The sequence below is a fragment of the Sus scrofa genome, chromosome 9 (genome assembly GCF_054392235.1).
Source record: "Sus scrofa isolate SSC_HxYL_T2T_F1_AM1 chromosome 9, Sscrofa_HxYL_maternal_Yorkshire_Landrace_v2.0, whole genome shotgun sequence".
NCBI classification, from domain to species: Eukaryota; Metazoa; Chordata; class Mammalia; order Artiodactyla; family Suidae; genus Sus; species Sus scrofa.
Genome location: NC_139391.1, coordinates 48,811,933 through 48,831,878, shown reverse-complemented (window position 1 = coordinate 48,831,878; position 19,946 = coordinate 48,811,933). Strand labels below are relative to the sequence as shown.

At 41.0% G+C, this 19,946-nt stretch overlaps 1 long non-coding RNA gene across 2 annotated transcripts in view; it reads right to left on the bottom strand.

The window, feature by feature from the left end:
* Positions 1 to 19,946, bottom strand: part of LOC110255448 (uncharacterized) — a 108,476-nt gene that overhangs the window by 67,455 nt on the left and 21,075 nt on the right. Inside the window, exon 2 of one of the 2 annotated variants that reach the window (XR_002335695.2) lies at positions 4,607 to 4,702. The exons of the other annotated variant lie outside the window; for it this stretch is intronic. This is a non-coding gene — a long non-coding RNA (uncharacterized LOC110255448). The remainder of the gene's footprint in view (positions 1 to 4,606; positions 4,703 to 19,946) is intronic. 2 annotated transcript variants of the gene reach the window in all.

The following is a 19,946-nucleotide window of genomic DNA, read 5'->3' as shown; positions in this document are numbered from 1 at the left end:
TTGCCCACCCAGGTTTCTACCTGCACCTTTGAACTGAGCTCCAGCGCTGGGCTCCTTCCAGTCCGTTTGTGTCCCCCGGATCTGCAGAATTTCTCAAATGCTCCAGATTTTCTGGCTGGTTTAACAGCCTTATGGAGAGGTTAAAATCTCAAATTTAGACTGTCAAAGCTGTTTAAGGTCAAACAAAGCCTCCATGATCTGACTCCAGGTTCCTCTCAGAGATGCAAGCAAGTGCTGTAATCATTTGGTTTTTGCAAACTCCCCCTTTTCTATGGATGTTAAGAAACCTTGACATAATCCTAGAAGGCAACTACACAGGCGATGAAAATAAAGGCAATGCAATTCCTTAGTAAGCCTTACACTTTAAGTCACATCATTCAGGGAAGCTCAGAACCGGAATTCCTGAAGGAAGCTGCTCTAACATAACCAGCCAGTACCAGACTGAGAGATGCTGTCAAGACACCTACATTTCTCATGCTTCACCCTGATTTCTGATGTAAAACTGAGCAGTTTTCTTCAATCTCTGAGCCTCAGTTTCACTATCTGTAAAATGGAAAAGCATCATATCTTCTACTTAAACAACCAGTATCAATAATACAATATTGGGATAACTTGCATCAGGAGGAAAAAAAACAGCAGAGTAAGGACTGTGATAGGTTATAGATGGATTTTTTTCCTGTTCTTTATTTTCCAATGGTTTTGAAATTTGATTACATTACTTAAAGAAAAAAATTTTAACTTATTGTAAAATTTAGTGTAACTTGAAATTGCTGAACTCCATATGAGGGCATATTGCAGTCAATTCTTAATTATTCATGTGCCTCTGAATTCACAAAGTGTTTTGTCTACACTCAATATTTTGAATCCAAATGGGACTCCTCTGGTCATTAAGAACCTCTCTGTGGCAACCCCCTTCAATCTGTCCATCAAAAAGTGTAAATGTATGTATTTATTTGAACCTGTGAGTTCAGCATTGTGGAAAATGCTTGAGAGATATGAAGGGCTCTGGTCCTACCCTGCTACACTGATGTTAGAAAAATAAGACCGATAATATGTGACAAAATACAAGTGACAAAACTGGCTATGACAAAAGGGCCAAACTGTAGTTAATAAACTCTAAAGATAAATGAATATGCAGGGTAACCCGTGACGATGTTATGGCAAATGGGGACTACGCGAAATCTTGAAAATGGATAACATCTATTTGTGAGATAGAAGGCAGAAGGCAGAGCCCTGGAGAGGTAGAAACAATAAAGCAGAAAAGAGAAACTAATATTTGCAGACACCTACTATGCAAAGGGCACTGGGGTAGGGACTTCCCTAAGTCATCGTGTGGACTCCTTACAGCAACCATGGGAGGGAGTCATTCTCAGTAACCCCACTGGACAGATAAGCAAACTGAGCCTCCATCATCATGCTATGTTCATGGGATAATGTAGGAACCTACTTGATCATGATGGCAAGTGTGCCTGGTGACATAGTGAAGTATAACCTAGAGTAAAGAAGGGCCAGATGAGGAAGTTTCCATTGTGGCCCAGTGGAAACAAATCTGACTAGTATCCATGAGGATGCAGGTTCAATCTCTGGCCTCACTCCGTGGGTTAAGGATCTGGTGTTGCCATGAGCTATGGTATAGGTCGCAGATGTGGCTCGGATCTGGCGTTGCTTGGCTGTGGTGTAGGCCAGTGGCTACAGCTCTGATTCGACCCCTAGTCTGGCAACTTCCAGACAGCCTTAAAAAAAAGACCAAAGGGGGGGGGGGCAGATAAGAAATTTGTTCTGTTCAAATGTCAGCCACAAGCCAATATTACCTGGTGAGACTAAGGAATTGAAACAGGGTGAAATCTTTTTTCTGTTAAACACATCTTTACTGTCTGGTAGGACTACATTTTACTTTAACCATTGAAAATGTAGCTTTCAAATTGAGATGTATTACAAGCATAAAATATGGGCTGAATTTCAAACACTTCATGTGAAAAAGTAATGGAAAATAATTAATAAATATTGATTACATGTTTAAATGAACATGTATACATTTGGGTAAAATAATAAATGTCATAAAAGTATTTAATTTATTTCTTTTTATATTTTTAATGTGGCTGCTAGAAAAGTTTAAGTTACAAGTGTGGCTCTCATTACGTCATTGGGCAGTACTGATACAGAGCTTTGAAACCCTGGGCAACAATAAAATACATAGTTAGAAGTCACAAAATTTTTTTTTTTCATGTTAGCTTGAGCTAACGTTCCCTTGGATTAAAAATTAAAATATATTCCCAGTGATTTTAGTTGCCTGATATTTAGGTTCGTGTGATTTTTTTTCTTATGCAAAGCACTTTCACACATATTATGGGAACTGCTACATCTCTGTGGTGAGAAAGAGTATAATTACCCCATTTTACAGAGCAGAACACCAAGGCTAGTTCATCGAATTGCTTGTGAGGGGCAGAAAGGGTTTTAGCCAGTTTTTCAGCTCCAATTTCTCAGCCTGCCTGGGCCAGAGGCAGCCTTGAATACACACTTATTCCCCATCACTCTCACTTGTAAATCCCTGGAATACCTCCCTAAGCAGCAATATTGCTCAACAAAGGGGTCCAGATGGATTTCTAGGTCTCTTTCTATTGACACACAAACACAGCAATACATCAAGTCTTGGTACGCAAGATGATCGTGACAGTCTGCACTTCAGGTGCAGGCCTTCTGGATGCTTGCAATATGTAGATATATCCAGCTACACTCGCATCTCCTTTTTCACGTGATCTCAGAAGGCATTTGGGAGCTGGCTGCATGGTTCCAACAGGCTGCTCAAGCAAGTACCTCCAGACAACAAGAAACCACCAGCAAGAGGTCTCTTCTCACACTAACTAAGTGGGCTACTTACCCAAGACCCACTCAGATATGAGCATCAGCCTCCTGACTGCAGCAGCACTGGCTGCTCACTCAGCCTTCTGCCTCCCACCACACCCTATCAGTAATCCCTGGCACGAGGGACATGCTTAATATAGGTCTGACAGGCAGAACAAAGTCAGCAGCTTCTTTCTAACAGAAATCCAGGGGGGGCTTCCTGGCTCTGACAAGGTTAAGAGTGACCAAAATGCCTGATGCTAAGGGTGTGTGTTCTGAAGCTAAATGGAGTGAGTCAAGGTTCTGACTCAGCTCCTTGGCACCTGTGTGACCTTGGGTTGGTTGCATAACCTTTCCGAGCTTCATTTCCTCATTTTCCAAATGATGATGATAATGGTTGGAGTTGGTACCTATGGCTGAGGAGGTGAGCTGGGGCTGCAGTCTCTCTGGCCCTCGTACAACCAGGCCACATGGTTCGAGGCAGGGTGGCTAGAAAACAGGGTTGCCATTCCCTAAACCTCTCAGAGATGCTGTCTACCCCCTGTGACTGCAATGCCAAGTCTACCCAGGTGGAGGGGCTTTTTCTCTAAAGATTCACTGTGATAGATAATGCGTAGGGTACTTGGTCAGACATGGCTGTCTTTCAGAATGCCATTCTCTAGGATCTGATGAAGCATTTGTCTCTCTTTCTGGAACTTTCCATATTTGATATAATGGAAAGGAGATGACAGACTTGGCTCATATCCCGGCTCACCCCTTTCATTTGTGCCTGCCAATTCTTTGTTTCTCACTTGTAAAACCAGAACAAGAATAATAGGGTTCCTGAAAGAATTCCATGAAAGGGCACAATGGTGGGCATATGGCAGCCCCGTGATAATTTTGACTGGCCTTCCCACTTACTAAGACCCAGAGAGAAAAGTCCCAAAAGCTGAAGGTCCTTAACATCGCACTGATTTCCCCGCTTTACACTCCTCTATTGATTCTCAGATCCCACCTCCCCCCCCCACCCCCACCCCCACCCCCAGACAGTGGGGTTTACCACCTGCTATGAGAATTCATCCACATCCACTAGAAGGGCTTCGACCTCCAGATCTTTACACAGGACACCCTGGTCTTTTCCTTGACGGTAACCCTCCAAGTTGTGGTCACATTGCCTTAACTGCCTGCCAGGTATTTTCATTTGGGAGATCGAGCAGTTCGTTAAATTCAACACAGGAAGACGCAAACTGATCATCTTCCTTCCCAAACCTCCAACACGTCCTCCCCTCTTCTGTCTCCAGGGGTGGCCTTTCTCCTTATTTCACTGAGGTAGCGGCAATCAGAAGAGCACTTCTAAAAGCTCATCACCAAGTCAACCAGCTTAGGTGTATCCATCTACACATCACTACCCTGAGAGTAGTCCCCTCTTACCCATAGGGTTTACATTCCAAGACCCCCAGTGAATGCCTGAAACCATGGATTGTACTAAACCTACATATATGTATTTTCCTATGTAAAGCTTTATGTGTTTTCCTATACATACACATACCTATGATAACACTTAATTGATAAATTAGGCACAGTATGAGATTAACAAAAATAGTCAATCAAAAATTTATAACAATACACTGTAATAAAAGTTATGTGAATATGGTCTCTCTCTCAAAATTTCTTACTCAACTGTCCTCATCCTTCTTGTGATGATGTGAGATGATGAAGATGAGACGAAGGGAGGTGAATGACGGGCTTGTAAAGTAGCATTAGGCTACTATGGACCTGAACTTACCTCAGAAGGAGGATTATCTGTTTCGGGTGAACGTGGATTGTCAGCTGTGATCATACTGAGGTCGGGCATCAAAAGCCATGTCGATTGCTGGGGACCCTGGGCAAGACAGAGCAGGATGCTGCGAGATTTTGTCACACTACTCAGAACGGTGTGTGACTTAAAACTTATGAATTGTTTATTTCTGGAATTCTCCAATATTTTCAGACTGCAGTTGACCTCAGGTAATAGACCATGGAAAGCAGAACCACAGATGAGGGCAGTCTACTGTATCCCTATTACCATAGTGAACGGTCCCTGCTCCTGTCTTCCAGGCCAACACCCTTCAGTTCTCATCCTCCATCAGCCCTGTCCTCACCTTACTAGTTCCTCCTCAAATGGACTATTCTCATCCCATCAACCTACAAATTTACCAACAAATCTTCTTTCCATTAAAAAACTCCTCGATTCCACATTATCCCCATTCTTTGCTTCCTTTTCTAATGGACATTCTCAAAATAATTATGATACTTATTGTATCTACCCTTCTCTCATCTCAGAATCAACATCCGTTAGGCTTTTGAGTCACTACCATCCAAGAGAATCATCTTTGTCACCAGTGACCTTGATGTTGTCAAATCTAGTTGCTACCTCCAGCCCTCATAGTACTCCGCTTAAGATCAGCACTTGACATAGTTCACTGCTCCTTCTTGAAACACTTTTTTCATCTGGCCTTACAATGGGACTCTCCCTTGGATCTCTCCTGAGCTCACTGCCTATTCTTACTCAGCCTCCTTTTCTGGCTCTTTATCATCTTCTCAACCTCCAACTCTTAGAACATATGGTCTTTTTCTCTTCTTACTCACCTAGCCTCGCAGATTTAAAGAATATCTAGACACTGAAAACTTGGAAAAATTACATCTGTAGGCCAGAGTGCTCTCTAAACTTCACAAACTCCCTGCTTGATATTCTAACAAGACTCAAATTTAATATGTCCATTTTCGACACAGCTTCCAACACGCATGCACACACACACACACAACCCAGCCTACTTTTCCCTGAAATATCTCTTTCAGTATCTGAGGTCAAAAATCTTAGAGACAACTTAATACTTCTCTATCTCTTATACTTCAAATCCAAATCACTAGTTCTACCTTCAGAAAATATTCAGAATCATCACCATTTCTGCTAAGATCAACCTAATCCAAGCCACCTTCCTGTCTTCACATAAATATAATAACTTCTAACAAGATCCCCCAAAGTGTGTCCTCTGCCCAGGAGGCAGAGTGATACTGTTAAAATAAGTCAGATCTTAACACTCTTCTGTTCAAAACTTCCAATGGCTCCCCATCTCAGAGCAAAATTCAAGACCCTTTCCATGACCTACTAGTGCCCACATGATCTCTGGGAAGGTCCCTGCCCCATCTCTCAGGTATCATTGCATTCCCTTGCCACTCTACAACCTCTTTGCCACATATGCTATGCTCACTGCTACCTCAGATCCATCCTATTTGCAGTTCTCACTCTCTGCTCGGTCCCCAGAAAGTTGTATGGCTTGCCTCCTTCCTGTCTTATCTTCTCAAAGGCCAGATGGTCAGAGAGTTCACCCCTGATTACTTTATGCAAATAATATAAACCTCACCATCACTCTTTGATTCCTTACTGGGCTTTATTCTCCCCTATACACCACCACTGTTTTTTTGTTTTTTGGGTTTTTTTTTTTTTTTGTATGTCTTTTTGCCTTTTCTAGGGCTGCACTCACGGCATGTGGAGGTTCCCAGGCTAGGGGTCCAATCGAAGCTGTAGCCACCAGCCTACGCCAGAGCCACAGCAACACCAGATCCATGTTGCGTCTGTGACCTACACCACAGCTCACGGCAACACCGGATCCTTAACCCACTGAGCAAGGCCAGGGATCAAACCTGCAACCTCATGGTTCCTAGTCATATTCATTAACCACTGCACCATGACGGGAACTCCTACACCACCACCTTTTGACATGTTATATTCGCATTCGTTTGTTCATTGACAGCCTGTCTTCTCCTACTAGAACATAAGTTCCAAAAGAGTTAGAAGCTTTGTTTCTGTTCACTGCTGTATCCACACACCTATTATCTAAGTAAGAATTAATTAAGAATTGTGAGAAATTTTTTTAATGTGTCAAATTACTCATAACTCGTCTAAGTCCACAAATGTGAAGGTTGCTTTTATTCTTGAATTCTTCACTCACACAATACACAAAAATAAACTCAAAATGGTTTAAAAACTTAAATGTAAGACAAGACACCATCAAACTCCTGGAAGAGAACATAGGCAAAACATATTCTGACATCAACCTTACAAATGTTTTCTCAGGTCAGTCTCCCAAAGCAACAGAAATAAAAGCAAAAATAAACCAATGGGACCTAATCAAACTGACAAGTTTTTGCACAGTAAAGGAAACCAAAAAGAAAACCAAAAGGATACATAATGGGGAAAATAATTTCAAACGGTGCAACTGACAAGGGCTTAATCTCTAAAATATACAAACAACTTGTAAAACTCAACATCAAAAAAGTCAACAACCTAATTGGAAAACGGTCAAAAGACCTGAATAGACATTTCTCCAAGGAAGATATACAGATGGCCAACAAGCACAAGAAAAAAATACTCAACATCACTGATTATTAGAGAAATGCAAATTAAAACTACCATGAGATACCACCTCACACCAGTCAGAATGGCCATCATTAATAAGTCCACAAATAACGAATGCTGGAGGGGGTGGGGAGAAAAGGGAACACTACTGCACTGTTGGTGGGAATCTAAGTTGGTATGACCACTATGGAAAATAGTATGGAGGTACCTTAGAAAGCTATACGTCGAACTACCATATGACCCAGTAATCCCACTCTTGGGCATAGATCCGGACAAAACTTTCCTTAAAAAGACACATGTACCCGCATATTTATTGCAGCATTATTCACAATAGACAAGACATGGAAACAAACCAAATGCCCAACAACAGATGATTGGATTAGGAAGATGTGGTATATATGCACAATGGAATGCTACTCAGCCATAAAAAGTAACAAAATAATGCCATTTGCAGCAACATGGATGGAACTAGAGACTATCATACTAAGTGAAGTTAAGTCAGAAAGAGAAAGACAAATACCACATGATATCACTTATATCTGGAATCTAACATATGGCACAAATGAACTTTTCCACAGAAAAGAAAATCATGGACTTGAAGAAGAGGCTTGTGGTTGCCAAGGGGAAGGGGGAGGGAGCGGGATGGATTGGGAACTTGGGGCTAATAAATGCAAACTATTGCCTTTGGAATGGATAAGCAATGAGATCCTGCTGTATAGCACTGGGAACTATATCTAGTCACTTACAATGGAGCAAGATAATGTGAGAAAAAAGAATCTATACATGTATGTGTAACTGGGTCACCATGCTGTACAGTAGAAAATTGACGGAATACTATAAACCAGCTATAATGAAAAATAAACATTATATTAAAAAAAGTTTTATTGGAAAAAAAGAAGAATTCCACCACAAACTACAGGACAAAGTTCAAACTCCACTTGGAATTTATGGGCCACCATGATCTGGTGATTGTGATGCCTGCTTCATGGTCTGCCCCTTCTCTATACACATCCCTCCCTGAATCAAAATGTGCCTTTCTCCTGCTTGCTTCTACTCATACTGTTCTTCACCCTCCTGGAATACCTTCTCTCATCAATTTACCAAACGCTATCCACACTTCAAAGTCTGGATCCAGCCCCACTTCTCTTCCAGGACTCTCCTAATCACCCTATCCAAAAATGATCTTCCTTTGCTATGTCTTCCCATAGGTCTCACTGTTATCCTTAGTCATTTAGCATAACCTGATAATCATTTATCATTCACTTATTCAGTTAACAGATATTTATCCCATCAGGCCTGTGTCATATAAATATTCTCTTTCCATACTCCATTTATTTATTTATTTATTTATTTATTTATTTATTTATTGTCTTTTTGCCTTTTCTAGGGCAGCTCCCATGGCATATGGAGGTTCCCAGGCTAGAGGTCTAATCGGAGCTGTAGCCACTGGCCTACACCAGAGCCACAGCAACTTGGGATCCGAGCTGCGTCTGCGACCTATACCACAGCACATAGCAATGCTGGATCCTTAACGCACTGAGCAAGGCCAGGGATCAAACCTGCAACCTCATGGTTCCTAGTCAGATTCGTTAACCACTGAGCCACGACAGGAACTCCAACACTTGATGTATTTGATCTATTTGTCTATGTTATAAAATCTCTGGGGAAGAAAATATTTTAATGAAGTTTGAGTGGTCTATGAAAATATATATTGTACACATACAATATGTAATATGTATATTTGTATAAATGTCAAAAAGAATGTGGCCTGTTTTATGCCTCCATATTGTTACACATATTGTTCCATTAGCCTGGAATGCCCTCTCTCCAGTTCTTATTGTTCCCATCTGCCTGGCAAATTCTTCCTCTTCTTTAAATAGAGGGGTTGGGCTGATCTCTCTCTTTCTTGGTCTCCTCTGCCTCCAACACATTGCTCTTGTCTGGCTCTCGTGGTTTTCTTGTCTGTCTTGTTTGGTAAATGATTTCCCCTCCTAAAACCACTAACAATAATATTCTATAATATATTTAAGTACTTTACATTCTTCACAAGAAAAGCACTAATTAAATCCATGCAGGTGTTGTAGTCATTGTTTTGCCAAATATATCTATGAACTTTAAATGCACATTCTCATTATTAGTACCTTATGTGTCTAAAATGTGTTTCCTCCTTTTTTACCCTCACAAAGTTGCTAGGAAGCATCCCCATATTGCATTGGAATTAATGAGTTCTGCAGTCTTGTGTCTCTGTTGTTGTTTTACATATTGTTCCACTTGCCTGCAATGCCCTAAAGAGTGGAAAGAGGTTGAGTGAATTCATCAGCAGGATATACTCAATACACACTGACAATCCCCATATTATTGCTCTTTTTGGCCATTCCTTGGGTATTGTAAATGATATTTAGAAACAAAGAAGAATTAAGAAGCTTGATTACAATACAGATTCTGAGAAATCATGAAAATTGAGAAAGGAAATGTAAATTTAGTTAAACTGGCATTTTCTAAGCACACTATCTTGATTCAAATTCCAGTTCCACCTTTTTCTTGTTGAGTGCCTTTGGGCATTATTTTATATCTCTTATTTTCAGTTCCTTTGACTACCTCGTGAGGCTAATAGAAGAAACTGATGGTATAGTGATGAATCAAAAAGACAGCGTATGTAAAATACCTAGCATGCTGCCTGGCACAAAGTAAGCATTCTATAATAGATGTTATTTATAAATTTTATTGTGCCATAAGACCAAAAATAGACAAAAGTTTTCATACTTAAAAAGAAAAATTCTGGAAACAGCTTAATAGTGAACATGATATAGGCAGAATCAGAGAAAATATTATTCAATAATGACCTAAGGGAAAGAAGTGATCCCTTTAGGTTAGCATGTGTTCATTATGACTAATGAACCACCAATCTTATTTTCTATTTAAAAAGGATTATTAGCATGATTATACCTAATGAAGGTAGTGTATCTTCATTTTTCAAAATGTTTTATACTCTTTTGTAATTTCTTTAGAAGAATATATATAAAATGAGAATTTTATTAGGTAATCTGGTTAGAAAAAGATCAAGGGCCATGATATCAGGTTTGCCCTCCTGTGGTAACTAGAAAACTAGACAAAAACAATAAAAATATCATTTTCAAACATTAGGAAACAGGCAGCACTTGACTGTGATCCCTAAGAAACGAGATGCAAATTAGATGAGCCCTGTAGTGGGCTAGGCATTCTGCCCGAAAGCATTTCCAAGACCACAGTGCAGAGAGAAACAGTCCAAGCAAAGTATAGTAAGTCTTGCTGAATTGAGGAGGCAGAGATCAGAGTTTGAGTAGGCTGAGGCAGCTGCAATTTGTGGGACAGAATACCACAGAAAAGGAATAGACACAAGAAAAGTGATTCAGAATGTGCATAATAATCCTCCTGAGTCTTTCATTAAGTACCAAGCACCACATGCTCAAGAAGAAACTATGAGGCCAGGCAAAGAACAAATACTGAGGAGATGTAAACTAAACATGTCTAGAGCTCATGTGAGGCTGGGAGATAGTCAATTTCCACCACAGCTAGCACAGAGAGTTTGTTGATCCTTGGCACATTCAGTAGAGACTAAGAAATATGGTAAACTATCCCATGGGTAAACTTATTTTAAAATAAATAAACCTACCTCTTAAAATTTTTGAAACAAGTCTTAAAAGGATCGGGCTGTTCAAAAAAATCACCTAAGGGCCTGCCAAAAGAGAAGACAACACAATCTAGATACTGAATAATGTTACAATCAGTGTGGCCCTAGGGAAAAAAAAAAGGCAATAGTAATAATAATAAAACAATAAAAAAAATGACAGGACAGATAGAAACAATGGAGGTATCAGGTAAAGACTTTTAAATGGCTACTATTCATATGTTTGAAGATTTAAAGGAAAATATAAAAGTAATGAGATAAATTAAAGACATAGAAAAAAAATGAAATTTCCAAAGCTGAAAAATATTATATATGAAATTGAAAATTTACTGTGTACTTAATAGCAGATTAAATACCACAGGAGTAGTGGTGGAGGTGGACACTGTTGAGCTGTTAGACAAAAGAAAGAGAAAAAATAGATTAAAAAAAAAAAAAGCTCATAACATCATCAACTTTCATGACAATATGAATCAGTCTTCAGGAGTTCCCATTGTGGCTCAGCAGATTAAGAACCTGACATAGTGTATGTGAGGATGCAGGTTTAATTTCTGGCCTCACTCAGTGGGTTAAGGATCCAGAATTGACACAAACTAGGCTAAGCTGCAGCTCTAATTCAACCCTTAGCCTGAGAACTTCCATATGCTGCAGGTGTGGCTATAAAAAGAAAAAGAGAAAAAGAAAAAAGAAACAATATAAATCAGTCTGACATATGTGTAATTGGAGCCACAGAAAGGGAAGTATAAAAGAATATTTAAATAAATAAGTCAAACTTACCCAACTTGGTAAATATTATAAACCCACAGATCCAAAACACCCAACAAAGAACAGGTATAAAGGAAAAAAAAATTAGAAATATCATAGTGAAATTGTTGTAAATCATAGGTAAAGGGAAAATTGTAAAAGTATCCAGAAGAAAAAGATATATCCAAAAAAGCAAAGTAATAATGACGGCAGACTTCCCTTAGATGTAATGCAAGCCAGAAGGCAATTGAGTGATACCTTTAAAGAAAAATAGTCAACCCAGAATTCTATATTTATTGTGAATACTCCTTAAAAATAGAAGAAAAATAATAATTTTTTTAAGCTAAAAGAATGTGTTGCCAACATATCTACACTCCAAAAAAATGTTAATGAAATTCAAGCTGAAGAAAAATGACACCAGATGGGAACTCAGATCTACATAAAGAAACGAAGAATGCTGAAATAGTAAATGTATGAGTAAATACAAAATATATTTAAATACATTGAATTTGTAAATTAAAATGTTCCCTCATATAAACTCCAACTTCAGATGATTTCCCTGGTGAGTTCTAACAAACCTATATGGAAGAAATAATATCTATCTTGCAAAAACTTTTTCAGAAAACAGAAGAGGAGGGAACAATTGCCAACTCATTTCACAGGATGGCAATATTATGATATCAAAACCAAACAATGAAGTTACAAGAAAATTTTAAACCAATATTCTTCAAAAATATAGATATAGAAGTCTTAACAAAATATTAGCAAGTTAAGTTCAGTGATGTCTTAAAATAACAGTGCATCATAACTAAATGGGGCTTATACCACAAATGCAATATTGGTGTAATATTTTAAATTCAACCACTGAAAATTATCATAATAACAAAATTAAGGAGAAAATTATACAATCATCTACATTTCTTGTAGAATTTCACAAGCAGATTTTAAAATGTATATGGAAATATCAAGTGTTTTAATATATATGTGTATAAAATTTATATATGTGTATAAACTTTAGATAAAGAACAAAGTTGGAAGATTTAGACAATCTGATTTCAGATTTTCTGTAAAACTACACTAAACAACATAGCACAGGATTGGTGTGAGGGTAGCCATACAAGTCAATGGAAAGTACAGAGGGTCTAGAAATAGACCTACACAGTATTTGTTCAGGTGGTTTTTCAACATTTTGGTCAGTTAATTCAAACAAGTAAATTACCAAGGTAATTCAGTGCGGGAAGTTTTTTTTTTTTTTTTTAAAAATGGTGTTAGAATAACTGGAATTTGTGGGGGAAAACAAATCTTGACTTCAGATCACACACAAAAAAGTAACTCATAATGGATCATCACACTGAACCTAAAATTTACAACTACAAAAATTCTAGAAGGAAATCTAGGAGAAAAAGATCTTATCAATCTTCAGGTAGCAATGATTTATTAGGGCAAATAAAGTATTAAACATAAAAGAAAAAATGAAAATTAAACCCACCAAAATTTAAAATTTCTGTTCTTTGAAAGTCATTGTTGAGAAAATAAAAAGTAAAGCCATGGACGTGGTGGTATAAAGATGATAGCTAGCTGGAAAGAAGCAGAGAGAGGGAGGAAGGAAAGGAGGAGGGATCTTTCTCTCTCCTTTATATATGTTCTTTATTATAAAATAAAGAATGTTTATAATTTGATATTTCAAAGATGAATACAAACAACTCAATTCAAAAATGGACACAGAAGATTTGAACACCTCACAAATGACAATATTTATGAAGAGCCAATAAGCATATGCAAAGAAGGTCAATATCATTGGTCATCATCAAAATATAATCTACTGAACAATGAGCTACCACTACACAGTAATTGGTGTTGGTAAGTATGCAGAGCAACTGGAACGCTCATAATGGCTGGTGGGAGGACAAAATAGGACAACGCTTTGGAAAACTGTTGAACAGTTTCAAATAAATTTAAGCACACATTTACCTCATGCCCTAACAATTCCACTCTTAGGCATTTACCTAAGAGAAGTGAAATATATGTTCATGCAAAGACTTGTACGAATGTTTCAGACTGATTTAACCACAATACTCCAAACTGGAAATAACTCAAACGTCTAAAACAACAGATGAATGAATTAAAAAATTGTGATAAATCCATATAATGGAAAACTCCTCAGCAATAAAAAGAACAAATTACCAAACAATTAATATATGCTACCATATGAATAACCCTCAAATGTAGAACACTGAGTTAAAATAGCCAGACACAAACAGTATACACTGGATGATTCCACTTATATGAGATTCTAGAACAGGCAACATTGTACTAATCAGTAGTGACAGAACACAGGGCCTGAGTCCAGGAGGCGTGAAGATTTCCTGCAAAATGGCACGTTAAGTAATGGAATTGTTCTAGATCTTGATTGTGGTTGGTACTTACATAGGTCCATGTATTTGTCAAAACTCAAAGTATACATTTAAGGGTTCATTATAACATATGTAACTTATATGTAAGTTATATTCCAATAATCTTACCTTATTTTTTTTTTCTTTTTATGGCCACACCTGCAGCATATAGAAGTTCCTGGGCTGCAGCTGAAGCCTACGCCACAGCCACAGCAACTCCAGATCCGAGGTGCATCTACAACCTACACCACAGCTTGTGGCAACACCAAATCCTTAAGTGAGGCCAGGGATTGAACCCACATCCCACTGAGACAACATACGGTTCTTAATGCACTGAGCCACAGTGGGAACTCCAACGATGTTGATTTTAATTAATCAAAAAAGATTATATAATCGGGTTAAAAGTACCCAGCTTTGTCCTCAACCTAGTTGGCTTCTGCACTCTTATATAGCAAGAATGTGTATAAAATGCACTGGTGGCTCATACTAGGAAGGGTGTCTTCTATTTGTTCATCCAATAAATATTCTTTCAGCTCTACTGTGTGCTATGTATTTAAGGCTGTAATGGTGAAGAAGAAAAAACTGAGGTCTCTGTTTTCATGGCAGTACAGACTCATGGGTGAGATAGAGGTGGAATGTACAATTTTAAGCTGACAGAAGTTGAACAGCTCCATGAGAGCTGGTTTCAGATTCCTAAAAAGGAACCTGCTGAGTCTAAAGCTGCCATAGAGGACTCTCCAAGCTAGATGGGAGGCTAAATATGAGTAGGTAGAATTTATCACATGGAGAGTTGCGTTTTGCATTAGGAAGTCCCTGAGTGGGGGAGGGAAGCATTTTGAAGAGCTTAAAGGAAAATTCGTGCACAGAACCCTAACAGCAAGGGAGTAAGTAGAATAAGAAGAAGCACGAAAGACAGGGAGCCATGTCCAAGTACGTCCTGAAAATGATGAAAGCCCCTGGAGGGGTTCTGGGCAGTAGCCATGGGGTCAGACCCTGTGGTAGTGATCCACCATTGATGCAACAGTCCAGGTGACAAGACGGGCTGCTTATACTCAGGCAATGGCAATGGGGAGGCAGAGGAATGAATGTATTTGCCAATTAGGTGGTAAAATGGGTAGTTCTGGATGGAGGCTGGACATGGGGAAAGAGGGAGAAGGAGGTGTCCAGGATGCCAGCCAAGTGTCTTTCTTGAACACTAATATGGGTGGAAACATTCTTCCCTTGAGAAAACTATACAAAGGTGAAGATGCAAATTGAGTGGTGGATGGAAGAGATGATAGACATGCTAAATCTAAAGAACCTGGAGGACACTGATATGGAAAGTCCTGATTTCTGGCACCTCCCCTTGGCAGTTTGGGAGAGCTGGGCTGGAGCTGTACACCAGCAGCTATCACAACAGAACAAATCCTTAAAACCTTTGGGAGGACAAGATCACAAAACAGGGGCGTGAGGGGGTAGAGCTCAAGACAGAGCCCAGAAGAGAACCAACATGCAAAGCCCTGCCAAAGGATGAAGTTTCCACAGAGAACAATGAAGCAACCAAGAGATGGGAGAACAGACAAATGCTGCATACCACAAGAGCCCAGGAAGGGAAGAGAGAATTTCAAGGAGGATGCAACTGGGGACAGGATGCTTCCAACTCATGCAGAAAGCCAGTGGGAGGGTACTGATGTCTCACCTGATTGAGTACTTATTTTGCATTCTAGGCACCAATCATCTGATTTGAGCTACAACAGCCCCCCATGGGTAGGATTGGAAACAGCACTGCTCCAGCTCTCCTGCCAGAGACCGAACTAATGCAAGACACCAATGGCTCCCACTCCAGTGCTCCTTTTCCCTACTGCCTTTTCCCTGGCCTGCCTGTCTAGCCATTGATTTCTCCGAAGTGTCCCTCGGGCTAGGGGACCCAAATTCTCTGTACTGTAAAACGTGGTATACACCAAGATATTTGAGACTTTGGACCGCTGCCTTCCTGGCCCACCCTGAAGCCAGCAGATTTTCCAGCCAGAAGAGGAGGAGGCCAAGTAGCCTCCAGGAAAACAGTACCTATTCCTACGGACACAGAGCAGCGCCCCTCCCAGGCCCCCCTCCATTATTCTGTTATTATTCCACAGCTGATGGCAAAACTTCTGCAGAATGAGTTATCGCTGCATCCCTGAGGGGATGGACAAGTGGGAACATCTCTAGCAGGATCCCCTGCACTTCCTCCTCTCCCTTCCCATCCCATCCCTCAGGTTGGCATCCTTCTCTTTCCTTCCCGGGCCTTATATAGTCATGCGGTTTCACAAGTCCCAAGGCAGACTGTCTGCCAACACATCCAACCACTCTGCTGCCAAGGCGATGGCTGAGGCGAGTCTCAAACTCCGCATCGGAGCCAGACACCGAACATATCTATTTTCTGCTCCTCCAGTAAGGCACCCGAGGCAGCCTGGGGGCCCTGGGTCTCTTTCCAGTGCGTGCCTCAGGCACTCCACAGATGCTTGCAAAGAGGTCAGGATGCCAGGGGGCGTGGGCCTCGGTGGCCAGGATTGGACCGGGTGGGGGCAATTGCTGGCTGCCTACACTTGGACGCGAGCAGGTGCGAACCACCGCCCAGCTCCCTCTCCCCGCGGGTGCGCAGGCAGGGCTGCACAGCTCTTTGTGTCTGCGGCTTGGCTGGCTGTGTGCGCTAGACTGGGTGGGGTGGGGGAAACCGGAAGCAGCAAATCAGCGTCTGGGTCTTGAAAAATGCCTACAAGGGTGGACATTTTCATGAGAAACCCCTGCACATTTGGAGAGAGCAAGTCTGCCTGTGCAGCGCCCCTCCCCTCCCCTCCCAGGCCCCCTCCCTCCTCCACGTTCACTCCCTAACGCCTCGCCTCCCCCCTCCCCAGTCATCTGGATCTCGTTGTCCTTGCACTTTCCCAGCTGCCCGTCTGCATTTCCAGCCCTGCACGTGCACAGACACACCCGTGCCCCCAGCACCCACCCTGCGGCCCCCTAACCATGACCACCCCACGCCGTTCACAGATTCATAAAGCAACCCCTTCCCTGGCTCCAAACCCCTTAACAGAATAAGCCCTTTATTCCAAAGCAGAAATAGAAAAGTCCTTGGGTATAGTTAACAGGAGCAAGAGAAACCACGGGAAGGCTTTTTGTGGGGGAAAGTGGGTGGGAACTTCTGTAGTTTAGGGTATTTTAGTCACCCCCCTCCCAAAAAATATACTATATGAACAATCTACTTCTCCACTTTGAGGGCTTCCCTGAAAAAAGACTGAAAAGGAATCTTCAGAGAATGCTCCCAACAAAATGTTTTCCCCTCACTTCACCTAAAGGCCTCTTGCTACATTCAGGTTACTGTTCATTTTATAGTTTATGTTAATAAGACGAGCTGAAAAAAGAGGCAAAAATCTAGGACATTGTTGCTTTAAGAATCTAGACTAAAACACCTTAAATGAACTCTGCAGCAGACAGATGAAAAAAAAAAAAAAAAAAGGCCCTTCTCTGGCCCTTGCTGCTTTTGCCATTATTCATGATGTAATTTTTCAGGTGTTAGTTTGGCAGAGAAAGATTGGAATTGGGCTTGTTGCTAGGACATGAATGAAGGAGAGGAATCCCATTGGTTCTCTGGGACTTCTCAGGAGCCAATGGGAATGAAGGAGATGGAGGTGGAGGGGGCGGGGAGTAACAACAACAACAAAAAGACTCTGGCTGGACTTTTGTATTTGCTATGTTAAAGCGGGATACTGTAAATTTATTGGGGGGGGGTAGTCTGTTTTTTTAAAGTGTGGGCGAGTAGTGTTGTCCGAGAGATTAATGCTGAATTAAGAGGCAGCTTTGTTCACACTGTCCTGGGTTTCACGAATAGCTCACTGTCACCAGAAGTCTAGAGCAGTATGCAAACGAGGCTGGGCACATTTCACCCCCTTACACTTTTGTGGGGAGGGGTGGGGTGCAACTAAGCTAGGGCTGGAGTCGCGGGAGGTGGAAGTGTAGGTGGAACAGGGCTGGATTCTTCCTCTGGTCTTGATCACCATTAGGTGAACCCCAAACACCCTTTGGCAATGGAAGTGAAACGTTTTTGTATTTAAACTAGGGGCTCATCGTGTTCCCTGCCCAAGGTTTTGGAGCCACCGCCCAACTCACTCCCTCTGCCTCTCAGTGGGTCACTAGTGAGATCTGGTCCAGCGAAAGCTCCAGTTCTGAAAACAACCTCCTGTTGCCACAGGAAAATGTCACTGGGTTTCCAGACCTGGGCTATAAAACATTCATCCACTTAAGCCTTTCGAGTCTCAGCCTTCTTCCACCAGCTAGCAAAGTATTAGTAGTCTTGTGTGCCAGTCATGCTCAGAAGCTTGATCCTTCCTTGCAAACTTGGGCAGGAAGAGAAGTTTGATCCCTGCTGGGCCCCATCTTTCCTTCCATAGATGGTGTAGACTTGACAAGCATCCACCTCCCTTGCCATTTTCCAGTCCAGGCTCTGGCTGTAATCCACACCTTTTCTTTAATAAAACGTGCAGGGTGTGTGTGTTGGGTGACTTGAAACACAGATGCAATAAACTGACTTCTTATTGGGTTATAGACCTGGCCAGTTTATTTACACCCTGGAGGGGGCTCTGCCTCTGCCAGATTCCTAACTTCAGAGATTCTGTGGTTGAAATCCAGCAACATAAAAGGATTTCTCCTTGTAATCGGAGCACTTCCTAAGACCACAGGCAGATTCAACCAATTAACATCTCTGATTGCAATAGAATATTTTAGGAGATTCGAAAGGACCAGGAGCATTTTCAACCATAAGCTTTTACTGGATCCATGGCAGGAATTGATCTGATTATCAATTTCTTTCTTGTGGATTTCTTTGACTTCCCAAGATTTGAGGAAAAAGGGTGTGAAGGATGAGCAGAAAATGGGAGGAGATAAAAGCAAAAAGGGGATGATTTTTAGAAGAGGTTTTTCTTTTCTTTTCAGCCACATAAATCTCAGGCTCTACTCACAACCACCCGTCAGCATTGATAGAGAACACAGCTCCAAGTACAGACCCTAATTGCACCCTTCAGGTGACAGGTAGCATGTGTGCTTCAGTTCAAAGCCAAAGTTGAGGTTGAGTAAATCTGATTTCAGACAGTCAGCATTTCAAAATAAAAGCATTCAACCTAAGCCCCAAACAGGAGGTCTCCTTGCAGCCTTTTACAGGGAATCCTGTGAGATGCACCTCAGTCAAGTTCTCTACTCAAACCTCACTTTGTTCTCAGTCCTAGTAAAACCTCAGATTGCTTACAAAGCTGCCTGGCTTGAACGAAGCAGGGGCTCCAGAAACTAGTGCCGTGGAGTGTAAAATGCATGGGAATGATGTTGCAAGTAGCCAGCCCACAATGAGGAGTGAGGGGCCAGGCAGCCTCCTATGGGGGAACAAAAGGGTCCCAGAAAAGAAGAAGGAAGGTTACATGATGTCTTCTGTCCTCCCAATGCCTTAACTAATTAGGGGCCCTTTTATATTTATTGGCAAAATAGGTAAAGATCCCAAGATCTGAGCTCTTTCATTGAAAAAGAGAGAGAAAAAAATATGGGGCCAGTTAATCAATATTAGAGCTTTATCATTTAAATGATACATATTGTATTCAAGGCCAGCCTCTAACTTCAAGTCTCTACATATCAAATTTAGATATTATTAACTCTATATAAAAGTATCATCAGCATTCCCTTCATGGCACTGTGGTTAACGAACCTGACTAGGATCCATGAGGATGTGGGTTCAATCCCTGGCCTTGCTCAGTAGGTCAGGGATCAGCATTGCTGTGAGCTGTGGTGTAGGTCACAGACACGGCTCGGATCCCAAGTGGCTGTGACTGGCAGCTGTAGCTCCAATTCAACCTCTAGCTTAGGAATCTTCATATGCCCCAGATGCAGCCCTAAAAAGAAAAAAGAAAAAAGAAAAAAAAGCACTGTC